This window comes from Peromyscus maniculatus, chromosome 22, assembly GCF_049852395.1.
Source record: "Peromyscus maniculatus bairdii isolate BWxNUB_F1_BW_parent chromosome 22, HU_Pman_BW_mat_3.1, whole genome shotgun sequence".
NCBI classification, from domain to species: Eukaryota; Metazoa; Chordata; class Mammalia; order Rodentia; family Cricetidae; genus Peromyscus; species Peromyscus maniculatus.
In genome coordinates, this window is record NC_134873.1 from 22,399,386 (window position 1) to 22,412,358 (window position 12,973).

The window sequence follows — 12,973 nt, forward strand, 5'->3', positions numbered from 1 at the left end:
CCCTCCCAGGTATATACACAGGCAGCAAGAAGATCACAGGGTTTCCCGGAGACCATTTTAACACCTACTGTCTTTGCTGTTCCGACGACCGACGTGCCCAGAACAAGAGCCATGCATGCTGCTGCTAGGCCTTTCCATTGACTGTCATCGCTACTTGAATTTCACGAATCAAGGTGTTCCTACTTCATTTGTGGAATCTAGGCCAATGGACCAAGACTTCTTGGGTTTTCTTTTCTGTTTGTTTACTGAAAGTTAAAACTAAAACTGCAACTTCTGACTAGCTGGCAGCTCAGGACTTGGCGGTAAAAACAAGTGCCTCTTAATTCTGCTCAATTGCTCCAGTGTCCAGGAGAGCTTTAGTCCCAGGAGGGCACTAGAAAGGAAATCATTCCTGAGATTGGCTTCAAGTGAGCTAACTGCCAATTACTATTTACCGAGAGGTGTCTGGTTGAATGGGAATGTATTCCAACAGGAACTTTTTTTTTCATGTCCAAAAATAGAACAAAGGTGGATGAGCTCTTTCCCGTCTCACAGCACTGAAATTCTGAGGGCATCAGAGCATCAAACATCATGACCTTAGCAGATCTGTATGAGGGTCGGGATTTTAAAGCATTAATTTTATACAGAGAAAATACAATTTTTGGTCAACAGATGGGCAAAAATAACAGAAAAGTCTACTTCCGCTTCTGGTTAGAGTTAAACAAATCATGAGAAATAGTTACGTCCACCTTAACAGCAAGAGAAGGCTACACTAGTGAGAGCAAACCTGAGTAATTTTCACTTTAATACATTGGGTACTTGAGGACACAAAGAAGACCAGACAATCACAAGTCTTTCCAGGGAAACAAAACATAGACGATACCTCCATCCCAAGTGGAACAGCAAGAGGAAGAAGAATCCACTCTCATCAGGAGAATGAAGAGGCAGCCAATTAGCCACTTCCAAAGAGTTGGAAGACTTCCTTGACCACTCTTAGTTCTGAGATATTCCAGATGAGTGAGAATCCCCTTCCTGTTAACACAGCTGGGAACTCCAAGATGAAAATAGAGAAGATTATACGTACAACCTCAAGTCAAGGAACGATTTATTATGTAGGATACTGAAACCACAGAAGAAAAAAAAATATAGATTGGGTTTTGACAACATAAAGACTATTGCTTTTAGAAGGACATTGATAAGGAAATGAAAAAGCAATACCTACCCAAATGAAATATCACACAGACATTATGCAAGTTTGAAGAAAGAGAGTCTGTGGGTAAACTATGTAAGTCGTTCCTACAAATCAACAATAAAAAGTGCCATAAAAATTGGGCAGAGAACTTGAACAGGGGTTTCATGAATTATTGGACACACAAGTAGGAAAAACAAGATGAAGAGCTGCTGACTGTCAGTTGCCATCACGGAGCACAAATATTTAAAATGAGATGCCTGGGGATGACATTGGAGTTTGGGAGTAGATCCCATGCTTGGCTTGGCAAGGCTCTGAGTTCAATCCCCACCACAAACACTAATCAATTAAAACAAATGAAAGTAAAAGTAGGATATCATTCTTCAATTGCTAGAATCACTGGCTAGTAAATAAGCACAGAAATGGGGAGTTCTGAATGGAGATAAAGACTCAGAACAACTGAGCTTTTATATTTGTGGGAATAGTACAAAATGTAGCAGGAATCTTAACAGTTCTTATTAATAAAATCAAACCTGAGGCCAGTTATTGGGGTAAATACTGGAAGATAGGAGAGACAGAACAAGCCACAGCTACCTCACCTCGCCAGTTCCTCAGCTGGTCCTGTTTCCTCAGACTGGAAGCTTCTGTGTCCTCATCCCAATGGCTCTCAGCTGAACTGCTGCTCGAAAGCCTGAAGCTTAACCAGCTAAAAGCTTCTAGTTTCTGGTCCTCACGCCTTACATACCTTTCTGCTTTCTACCATCACTCCCTGGGACTAAAGGCTCACTTTCTGGGATTAAAGGTGAGAGTCACCATGCTTGGCTGTATCCTTGAATACATGGATTTCTGCCTCTGGAATGCTAGGGTTAAAGGCATGTACCACCACTGCCTATCCTCTATGTTTAATATTGTGGCTATTTTGTCTCTGACCCCAGATAAGTTTATTACCATGCACAATATTTTGGGGAACATAATACCAGCCCACATTAACACTTTGAAGATCCATTGGCTAACTTTAGGAAAAATTAAGGATATATTTATTCTATCCTGTGGCATTCATATCTCTATATTTTACCCAGAAAAGCACACAAATGTATGCCCATAAAATATGTATAACAGCTTTATTCATAACAGTTAAATAGTAGGAAGAGATTCAAGGTCCGCCAATAGGAAAAATGACAAGTAACTCAGGTACTTTTGTATAATAAAATATTATATAGTAAAAGAAAGGACCAATGTACTTATATGTCAACATGAAAGAATAACAAAAAATTATACAATAGAAAGAAGTCAAGGTCTACAGGCACATACTATATGTTTAAAGGTAATCAAAAGATAGGCAACATGCTGACTTGGGAAAACAGAACACCCCAGCTGTGCTTTGGAAAGGATCACAGTGTTCATTCCCAGGGTGAAGTCTACATCATTTATGGTTATTTTTCACATGCACAGTTGATATAGGTGAATTTTTGTGTACATATCATACATGAAAAACAGAATGGAGAGAGACAGGAAGAGAAGGAACAGAAAGAAAGTAAGGGTGGAAATAGACTATATGCCCATGTTTGGAGACTGAAATGTGTTGTACAAGCCATGGTAACAGAACTGGCTCTTTCAGAAAGCAAACCCATGTGTTTTTCAAGCCAGCTCACCACTACATCCACAAAACAATTAACAGCCAACTGCAAAACCCATTTTTCTTTACCTGTGGACAGCACAGAATCCAAAGCAACTGATTGTGTTTAATGCACAAGTTTTAAAAATCAGATTCCCGGCTGAATGTCACAGCAGAGTAAGTGATTATTTCAAGGTCTGAGATTGTCCACAGCAGGCCCTGTGTCCTCTCTCTCCAGTATCCAGTGAAGAACAGCTTCCTCCTCCAACACAGCAGGCTGCACAAAGTCTCCTCGAGATCATGAATTCAAAAGGCCCATATTACGAAGCTTCTAGAAACAGTAAGGACTAAAAAAAAAAAAAAAATTAAAACTTCAGCCCCAGCAGCAGGCTCTTTCCACTCTTTCTTTTTCATTCTAAGGAGATGTTTAAAAACCTAATGGTGAGGGAGTTATGCTCAGAGAGATTCGGGGTTGGAAAGGAAATGCCTAGCTTAATTATTTGGAGGTTAGACAATTAAGTTCATCATTGACCCCTTAGCGATTAATATGGGAAAATGAAGGAAGGCTGGCTCAAAAAAGAACAGGCAGATTGGTGACGAGATGTGACATTAAGGTGTTCATCATGTTAACAATAGAACAGGCCACCTATTTCTGGAAGGTCTTTTCTTCTTTTCCATTTCCACTACCACCAAGATCCTTAATCAGCTTCTGATGCTAATACCTGTAGAACTTTTTAAAAGTCTAAATTAATTCATTCTCTTTCCAATCACTTAGAAGAATCTAGGACCTTTACACAGTCACATTTAAATGGATATAACATTCCATCCATTCACTTATTTGTGTTTTGTTTTTTAGCATCAGCAACAATGTTGACTTCTATTTCTCTGTTTTTTTTTTGTTTTGTTTTGTTTTTTAACTTGGGTTGGTAGCTAAATTCCAGAGTTGTTTTTTGTTGTTCTTGTTGTCTTTTTGTTGTTGTTGTTTTCCTTTCTCAATGTCCAGAAATCATTAAAGAGAAGCTCCTTCGCCGGGCGGTGGTGGCGCACGCCTTTAATCCCAGCACTCGGGAGGCAGAGCCAGGAGGATCTCTGTGAGTTCGAGGCCAGCCTGGACTACCAAGTGAGTCCCAGGAGAGGCGCAAAGCTACACAGAGAAACCCTGTCTCGAAAAACCAAAAAAAAAAAAAAAAAGAAAGAAAAAAAGAAGCTCTTTCAAGGGAGACTAAATTCAACTCTCTAAATTGACTTCTGCTGAGATACAGCTTATTTATTTGCTCTCTGCATACACATGTGTCCATTTCCAACGAACTGATTATGTCCTCACACTGGCCACCTTAGCCAGCTGCCTCCTGCCCCGGATGTGGTATCTCCAAAACAAAGCTTCCACTGTGTCCCTTACTCCATCTGTTAACTCCCTTTGACCGCCAGACCCCACCCTTAGATAACCTATCTGCTGCATAGGGGAGTGTGGATGACTGATTTGTATTACTGTGGTAGAGGTAAATGGACAAAAGAGAGCAGCAGGTGTGGAGTCCTTGGGTATGTGATCTCTATGACTTCATGAAGGACAAAATGATCTTAGTGTTTGAAAAGGACAGAGAGTGACTCGTGGGCTCTGAGAGATCAGGTCACTGTGAGGACAGAGTCCAAGCAAATGAAGATTACTCACTGAAACCAGTAATGCCAAATATATAAGTTCTTTTTAAACTTTGTGTGTGTGTGTGTACATGTTCATGTATATGTGTTCATGTGAATATGGGTTTGCATGCACATATGTGTATACACGTGGAGGTCAGAAGTCAACATCAGAGGTCTTCCTCAATCACTCCCCACTTTATCCTTTGAGGTAGGGACTTATACTGAACCTTCGGTTCACCAGTTCAACTAGGTTGACCGGCTAGTGCATTCTACAGATCCATCTGTATCTGCATCCCCAGGGCTGGGCTTACAGTCACGTGGCAGCATGACCTCGTTTTGTACAGAGGGTAAACTTGCCCTCCTCCTTGAGTGACATAGCAAGCACTTCACAGAAGGAGACAACTCCCTGCCCACAAGTTCTTAATATCGATCATTGATGCAATGTATTTATTAGCTGTGCACAATAGTTCAGCCTCCATCCAAGGAGCTGGGGCGCTGCAAAACAATGGAAACAAACATTATCCACCCCAACACACTTCCATGAACCTCTCAAGGGTTTCCAGAAGGGAAACCAAAAAACAAATAAATGGTTCCAAGTTTGGGGGTTAGAATCAAGGGTACTGAAGTCATTTACTACTCTTGGGGAAAATGGAAATATTACTGGATTCTCTCCTGCTTTGTGTACAATTATTAATCACTAAATAGTTTGGTGTTTCTTAGAATGTGTTCAGAACTTTACAAGCATCAAGAGTCTTAGATTTGAAATCTAGACATCCCACCACAAAACAAAGGACTGGTGATCCAAGTTACAAAAGAGGTATCAATAAGGCGTTGATTTATAAATTCGCTAATGGCAATTCCTGATACTCAGAAATAAATATGAGTGTGCTTTTTTTTCCCCATGCTTGGATCCTCTCAGTCCTTCCTTTTCACTGATATTTGTCAGTAGCCTCTACCTGAGGTGCTCACTTAAAAGAGGAAAATCTGATAGCAGACAGAAGTTGGACGTTCCTAACCTTACACTTAACTGGATACAATAACCTTCCCAGATCACATGTTACAGATGACCAAACAACAATCCCTAGCAGATCCAGGTCCAGCAATCCCAAATGTAAAGCAACTGTTACTCTTGATCTTTGAGATGGGAGTCTGCTTCCTCAGTAGAGGGTCAAGGTTATTCCCCATAGTAAGACCAAGCCAACTCCTTTTTGGTGTTCATGATATTCACAGCTTCTGTTGACATCCTGTGGTGTCTGCTCCAGGGGTCAGGCTGCAACTTTTGATTCACACCATTTGATTAATATATATATATATATTAGAGCTGTGTTACCCTTAGAAATAGGCTGCAGTAAAAATAGATCAAACCATCCGGTGTCTCTGGGAACTCTCAGATTATTGTCTCTTTATCCAATTTATTTAGACGTGTAAAGGCAGGAAAGGCTCTAGGTCTCTGAAGAAATTGTACAGCTAAGAGTAGATTTAATAAAATCAACTTTTCTCCTACATAATAATAGTGGCTCACAAAATCTGAATGCACAAAGCATTTAAGGTTGTGACATCCTCAGTAAAAGCAAGAAGTTGGAACTCATACGTATCTTTCCATAATTAGACTTTGCTCTAGCTGTCACAGGAAACATCGTGGCATTCTGAAACACCAACAGCATTCAAATTTTGGAGTGATGTTAAAAATGCAGGCGCATTCCACGCTCAAGCAAGCTGATCAGTTTGGAGAAATATCCCCCAAAGAAGGCATGCCATTCAAAGTGTTGTTTAAACTCAAAGGCTTCTCTGGAGTTACTTCTACCTCTCAGGCATCCCTGTCTGCTTGAAAGAGACATGGAATGCACATTAAATATCTCCAAAGACCTTTTTGGAGAAAGATTAATGTGAGTGGTCATTAAAATCTGTGTCAGGGCCTCGTAAACACAGGCACCGTGTGGAGTTTGCAGAGCAATCCATCAATCAGAAACAACCCTTGAGGGCCTTTCCACAGGCAGTGGGAGCCAAAGAAGGTCCTTGACCAGATGACAGGCATATGGAAAAGACTGTCTGTCCTATGGAGATGGTGGTTTGGCAGCTTGAGAGGAAATGCCATCTGTAGACAGTGCAATGGGTGAACCTCTTGAAGGCCCTTATCTAAGTAGGTGATTGGGGATAGTAAATGATTATGGGAGGTCTGGAAGGCATAAAGACCAGTATCAATGTCAAATGAAATATATGGGCTAGAACAGGTAGGTTGGGCATCGAGGCGATCATATTCTGGAAATGAGGGAGGCAGCGTGAGCCATTTAGAATTTACAGTATTGTTGATACTGTTGGGGGAGATAGTGGAAAGATCTGGAGAGGCATTAGGGCAGTGGATCTCCACCTTCCTAATGCTGTGACCATTCCAGACAGTTCCTCAGGTTGTGCTGACCCCACAGCCATAAAATTATTTGTGTTGCTACCTCATAACTGCAATTTTGCTATTGTTATGAATCATAATGTAAACATTTTGGGATGTGGAGGGTTGGCAAACGGGTCTCAACCCATGTGTTGAGAACCGCCATTTCAGAGTAAAGTAGAAAGCAACAAGACTACCAGGAAGTGATGGTGGGTATAGATTGTCCACCCGACAGGATATAGAATCACCTAAGTGACAAACCTCTGAGTATGTATGTCTGTGAGGGGGGTTCTAGACTGACTCAGTTGTGAAGGAGGACCAATGAGGGAGGTTCTAGACTGACTCAATTGTGAAGGGAGGACCAGTGAGGGAGGTTCTAGACTAAGTTAACTGTGAAGGGAGGACCAGTGAGGGAGGTTCTAGTCTGACTCAATTGTAAAGGGAGGACCAGTGAGGGAGGTTCTAGACTAAATTAAATGTGAAGGAAGGGCCAGCTTTAAATATGAGTAACAACTTTTCATGAGTTGGGAACCAAGACTGAATAACAAGAAAAAATCAAGGTGGTCACCAATGCTCATCTCTCTGCTTCCTGAGGGCAAACACAATGCGGCCAGCTGTCTCATGTTCCCACCTTGTGCCTTCCTCACCATGATGAACTGTTCCCACTCGAATCAGGAGCCCAAATAGACCATCCTTTAAATTGATCTTCTCGGGTACCTTGTCACCTCAATGTAACCATGGGTCTTAGAGAATGAATTCCAGCTGGGCCACACAGAGGTCACACTGAAGTCAGCCCATCTCACCTCCGATCCCAACCATTGAATTCCTACACTCTCAGTAAGCACGGATCTCAAAGCAGCTCCAGAAAACTATATTTCAATATTTGCCTACAGCACACTGCACTGAACCTCAGGCTGGGCAGTGGAAGTCAGCTGTGTACAGAGCCACCTCTATCTACATATCCCAGGCACTCCCAAGGGACAAAAAGGCAGAGAGCTTTAGAATTGTGGACACATTCAAGCAACAATCATCTCTCAAGGCCACAGGAAGCATTGTGGACCTGTTGAGTCACCAGAAATTAGCAATTGCTGAGATTTCTACCTCAGATACACAGCAGGACACAGGGGCTTAAGGGGCAAAAAAAAGCCAATCTGGAAGGCAGTGGGCGAGCTCGAGCCTTTTGAGCGGAGGAGCCTGTTCCCTTTAAAGTTGGACATCACAAATCGCAAAGGAGGTTCAGTTAACTGGGTGTTGCTGCCAATGTCCGCTTTATCCTCTACCAGTGTGATATTATCTCTCTGTTAGACGTATTTGTTTTGTCTATGATCAAATCATTGCTTTGGGGGATAAAGACCCGCATATTTATTAGATGCTTTATGCTATATACTGCCTAGCTGGATACCAGGCGGGGCTGGGGTAGAAGTAGAATGCAGAAAATGGCAGTCAGAGAGTAAGTAGTATGAGTTAAGAGGTACAGAGCAAGGCTGGAAAGCATTGGCTCCCGGTTCTTTCTTGAGTTTTTGGTGTTGGAGTTCGGAAGAAATCTTTCGTAAACGGAACGTATAGCATAAAGAGGGTGAGAGAGAAACAAGTGATGGCGGGAGGAAAGGGTGAAAACTGTACACAGAGAAGCACCTTGGACACGCTGTAAATTCAGTTGGTATCTTTAAAGACCCTCAGAAAGTACTACGAGTGTAGCTGGACCATGCAGGTCACGAGGAGCAAAACACCCTCAGGGCAGGAAGGAGCACAGACTGAGCCATACAAAGCTCCATGCATCAGCTCAAACATGGCCTTCTTCTCAAGGCCTCAGGAGTCTTTCCCGGTGCTCAGGCTAGAGGTGAGCTGCATCTTTCTCATCACCCCTAACAACGCTCTTAGCGACATTCATCTTCCATCCTCCCTGAAGACATTTTTCATTTCATCTCAGCCATAAAACTTTTTCATTTTCTGATAAGTGGAAATAACATATGATTCTCCATCTACTCCAAGTGCTACCTGATCGCACTCGGAAGCCAAATCGCTCTCCTTCATTGTCCTTCAAGAGGTAGACTGATCACTAGAGCGAGCGGCCTATATGTATCTATTGTTTTGTGGTGCACACTCTGCTGACAGGCCCTAGGGAAGGAAAGAGGAGAGGAAACAAACAAGGGAAGACTCCTTAGCAGCAAGCCAGCAGTACTTTAAATCAGATATGACCTACCTTTGCAATATGTCATTTCTGAATTTGTTTGCACATATTAGAAGAGAACAGATTTTCCTAGTGTTGGTTCATCTTGAGCCCGATGACAGAAACCTGGGGAATGAAACAAATATAGTTCAACAATTCACAGATCTCTCTGACTTTTTAAAACCCATTTTGTTCTGAGAAGGTGAAGCTCAAACTGGTGTCTTTATCAGGAGAATGCAATTACTTTGCTGGAACAGTATTTCGAGGACAGACACCACATCTAAATCACCTCCATATTTCTGGCTGTGCACAGTCAGGATAGAGTAGGCACCCACTAAATACTTAAGCAGGCACCCAATGGAAGAGCAAATGAATAAACCTGGCAATTGGATAATGTCCTAGTTTAATAGGCCACCAATGGCTACTTGGGAGATTCAACATGTGCTATTGGATTGCTCTCTGCCAAAGGACTCATCTGTGTGCTCCACAATTATTTCTAAATGGTGTATGCACGCTAGTAAGAGCCATGATGAGAGCATCACAGCATGCCAGATTGTGGGCTATTAGTTCATTTAATACGTACAACAACCCTGTAGATGCTATCATTATCTTCATTTTATAGAGAATGGAACAGATGCTAAGAGAAAGACTAACTTGCTCAAGGTTGTTTCATGAAACTGATTCAGAAAATTCAGAGACACCAAACTACAAATCTTCTCCTGGAAGCCACTGTGATGCAGGGATACCTCGGAAGAGCGAGGCAGACTGCATTCACTCTTCCAGGACACACTGCTCTGTAGATGGATTTTTTATAGGGAAGGACTTGGAGAAGTCAGTCTGAAGGTACCCAATCCAAATTATAGTTCATTGTCTCACATTGACTTAATAGGTGGCTGAATAAATTGCTTACAGTTTGGATATCAGGTTTATCACTTGCCAAAAAAAGAAAAAGTAAAAGCAGAACTCTCAAATCTCTTTCCTCTATATGATATAACTAATAAGCCACATATTTGAACACAATTCTCTCCCATCAGCTTTTGGATATCAGTTGCCTCTCCTGTCACCGTTCCTTGCAAATGAAGACATGTTTTTCAGTTTCCAGGAAGAAGACAACAGAGAAAAAAAAATGGGCTAAGTGGAGTATGAAAATGAACAGGAAAGGATTGTTAACTGAGTTTGACGCTGGAGGTGACATTGCTAATTCTACTGCTTCTTCTGTCTTTATGAAATGCAAGGAATGACAGAATATCTGTCAAGGAGTGGCAGAATTCCCTGTCTTATCACAGATTTGTGCAAATTTCAAAGCTATGCAGAAGGTCATTGACAAAGAAGGGAGAACGAAGGGTAATGTATGCCAGGTAATAATTGGAGCCTCAAAGACGTTTAGTGGGTTTCTAGGATATGAAAGAAGGGACTAAGGAATCAGAATTAAAAGTCACTGCGAGGGGTCAGGTATAACACAGCTTAGTGGCTGTGTGTGAGGGCCCGGGATGCAGTTCTGGCATACATTCACCCCAGCAACCACTCCCCCAGTTTAAAAAAGTACAAAATAAAAGGAGGCAGGTCTGTTCAGCAAATGGAAAGTCCTGTTTTCCATCCCTAGCACACACACATGCATGCAGTGATAGGGTTCATGTGTGTACTTGCTTGTGTGCAAGAAAACACTTTTTCCCACTCCTAAAGGAGCCTTCCAATGTAATACAAAAATAACAGCCATCCCTCAGAAAATAAGACTCCATCTCTTCCCTCTGGCCTCTTGGAATTTTGTCATTAATTGGTGAAGGACACCTGCATTTACCCATGAAACTCAGGTGACTGGTTATCAACACCTGCCCCCCTCCTCACACTTTGTGCCAAGTTGTGTGTGTGTGTGTGTGTGTGTGTGTGTGTGTGTGTGTGTGTGTGTGTGTGTTAAGTTGAGCCAAGAAGAGTTCAACAGAGAGATACAAACTGTGTCCAGATTTTCAGAAGCTCATGATCTCATCGGTGAAAAGAATGGTTAAAAACATGAAAGGACCCAGAACTGGAGTCATAAAAGCTTCTATGTATCATTTCAGAATTGGAGCCCTGTAGCTCACAAAAAGTAAATGTTCAAAGAAACGCTGAATGGAATTGAAGTGCGGTGGAAGCCAGCATCCTCGTAACCCCAAGTGCTGAAAATAAGAGGATGCACTGGTCCAGAAAGCTTCCAGAGAGAAGGTGAGCTGACCTCGGGCCTCAACAGTGATCAGAGTCACAGATCAGTTGATCTTGAAGATATTTAGGCAAATATCTTCTAGGGCATACAGTGTCTTTAGAACTTTGGTCAATAAAACTAGACAATTTCACCTCTCACTTGACATCTAAATTGTATCTGACTTGGGACAGTTCAGGTGTAAAATGCTGTGGGCATGATTGATTGAACCTTGAGAGTCTGGTGGCAAAACGCAGGGGCAGAGCTACAAACACCTCGTGGTTAGGAGACTTTTCAAAACAAATTTGTTGTTGATGCTTAGTAAACGGTTTCCAGGGACTAGGGGAATGACGAGTTGTTCCTTCCAAGGTGCAGTACCCGAGAGAGGCAATAGAGAAGACTGAAGCTAGGTTTTTTCAGTGTCTCCTTCTATCTGAGGCCAGTGAGCTCTCTGGAAATAACTACAGCACCAATATAGCTAGAATCGCAGAAAACAGGGTTTTCTACCTCACCATGCCTTCCTCTTGCGCACTCCTCAAATCAACCTTCTAATAGCACATCCGCTTTCTCAATTCTGTCAGCAGGGTGATATCATTAAACATCTCAGATTGGCTAGGAAGTGGACTCCAAAATATTCCCTTTATTCAATCCACATCAATTACTGTATTTGTGAAATGGGAATAACAGAGCTGTTGGAAGGGAACAATTATTAAAAGTGATTATGAAGAACTTTGCAATATAAAGTGCTTGTTAAAATGGTGAAGCACTCTATAAACTCTTCCCAATTCCCCCCAGACTTTAAAACCCCCATTTGTAGAAATATCACAGGCTTGCCTAGACAGCAAGTATTTTGAAGTGTATGCTTCACCATTTAAATCTGTCATCTTGCAAAGTAGCTCATTATTTCAGAAATATGAGCATTTTAAAGGTGCTGCCGCAGTCCTCAATCACAAGTTTTGCTGCCTTTATTTGAAATAAGCCACCTTGAAATTGGTCTCCGAATCCACATCTTTGCATATCAGCCTCAAGTAGCAGTTATATGCGTGTGCATATGTGTACACTTTTAATGTGTTGTCTATGTGGTGTCTGTTTGAATTATCCCTATTAAGCCCTTTAGAATTCCCATTTGGTGGAACAATAAATGGAAGAAATCATTTTCTCTTGTATACTTCATTGGAATGAGCTTTAGTGAGAAGTTAACTCGGCTAATTTGTTTGCTTTGCATAATTATTATAATCAGCCACTAAGCACTACCAGTGAGTAAGTACTTATATCCTACAAGAATATCACACCCCTTTTTATATGGTCTTCCTTTTAATCCAAATGAGTCTTTTATTATTTTTTTTCTCCCTTCCCTATAACCACAGGAAGAGACAGAGAATGGGAGAACCAAGCCCAGTTTAAAAATCAGAAATACCAGGAAATAAACTTTGATTTCCCTGGGAGTACATGATAATGGGAAAAATCAGTGATGGGAATATGAAAAAAAAAAACTATATAGATATGATACACAAGACAGTGTGACTTCATCCTTAAGTCCTGTGACACTGCATTCACATTGCCTGAGTCCAATAATTGCTCTGAAACTCATCGCACAAACTTGGGACTATCACCTGATAGTCCCTGAGCTCCGGTCTCCACGGCTGCACAACGGAGGCCATGATGGCTCAACCCTGTTCATGTCGTGGGAGCCAAAGGAGATAAGAGATACACAAGACAGACGTGGCCAAGTGTTTGTGTCTGTAAGAAGTGCCATGCCATGGCTACCCGTTGCAAGTAGGAACGGTACAGATGCGACAGCAAGCATCAGAGGGAAGCCTTGGGCA

At 41.8% G+C, this 12,973-nt stretch overlaps 1 long non-coding RNA gene across 3 annotated transcripts in view; it reads right to left on the minus strand.

Annotated features, from left to right (window-relative positions):
• The window catches only part of LOC143270226 (uncharacterized), a 351,249-nt gene that overhangs the window by 93,038 nt on the left and 245,238 nt on the right, over positions 1–12,973 (minus strand). For all 3 annotated transcript variants that reach the window (XR_013047275.1, XR_013047274.1, XR_013047273.1), the window contains one exon: positions 9,008–9,100. This is a non-coding gene — a long non-coding RNA (uncharacterized LOC143270226). The remainder of the gene's footprint in view (positions 1–9,007; positions 9,101–12,973) is intronic.